The following is an 898-nucleotide window of genomic DNA, read 5'->3' as shown; positions in this document are numbered from 1 at the left end:
AGTACTCAACTTATCGACTTCCAGTTGACCCATAGCTCGTGGCGTTCCAGCCACGACATACTCAGAGAAAGATGTATCCCGATCCAGAATGAGACAAGACAATGTTTCATGCTGTCAAAATTCGCGAACTTCATGTGAAGCTTTAATATTGGTTTAAGGGGTTTTAAAACAATTGCCACTGATGGGAAAGTGCACAACTCCAAGATTCGCTTTGCGGGGAGATTAATTCATAAGTATCAAAGTCTTAGTATTTATGAAGATGATGGAACTCTGAAACTAAGGTGTGCGCGTTTCACGTCGGCTGGTAGCTGCACACACGACATTAATAAACATTAAATTTAGTATCAGTTTAAACTGTATAAATTCTATATATATGGGCTCTCTTGAAGCTAACTACACACCTAATTAAAATTTAGGCTTTTGAGTCGCTCCTGGCATGATCAAACCTTTGCGCGTTCGTGAGCGCGGACTCTGAAGTTTAAAATTTTCTCAGTGCAACGGCAATGTTACATAAACCTATGTTCGTCGAGAACATAGTGGCAGCAACATATCATTATCTATCACGTTAAAGAATCAAGTTGTATTGATACGGCACTTTTCACATGAACTCAGTATGCTGCCTTTCATAGATCAAATGTATAAGCTGTTGGGAAGCAATCAGAACGCTCGCAAATCAAATAATCCTGCATAAAGGTGGCACAAGAAGTGAAATACGACAAGTACATAATTGCGGGTCGAATTTGACTAAATCGCACATAAAATTTATGTTTCTGCCGGATGGGCTCCTTATCTTTCTGTGTCAATTAGCGTCGACCTCCCTGATTTAAGTGCAAAGGATTCCGAATTACCACAAAAGTAAATCTGGTCCATTCGATATTGACGTACTACCTTGTGTCTC

This window comes from Plasmopara halstedii (genome assembly GCF_900000015.1).
Source record: "Plasmopara halstedii genome assembly, contig: Scaffold_614, whole genome shotgun sequence".
NCBI lineage: Eukaryota > Oomycota > Peronosporomycetes > Peronosporales > Peronosporaceae > Plasmopara > Plasmopara halstedii.
The sequence above is the reverse complement of the archived record's forward strand: the minus strand, read 5'-3'. Positions refer to the sequence as shown.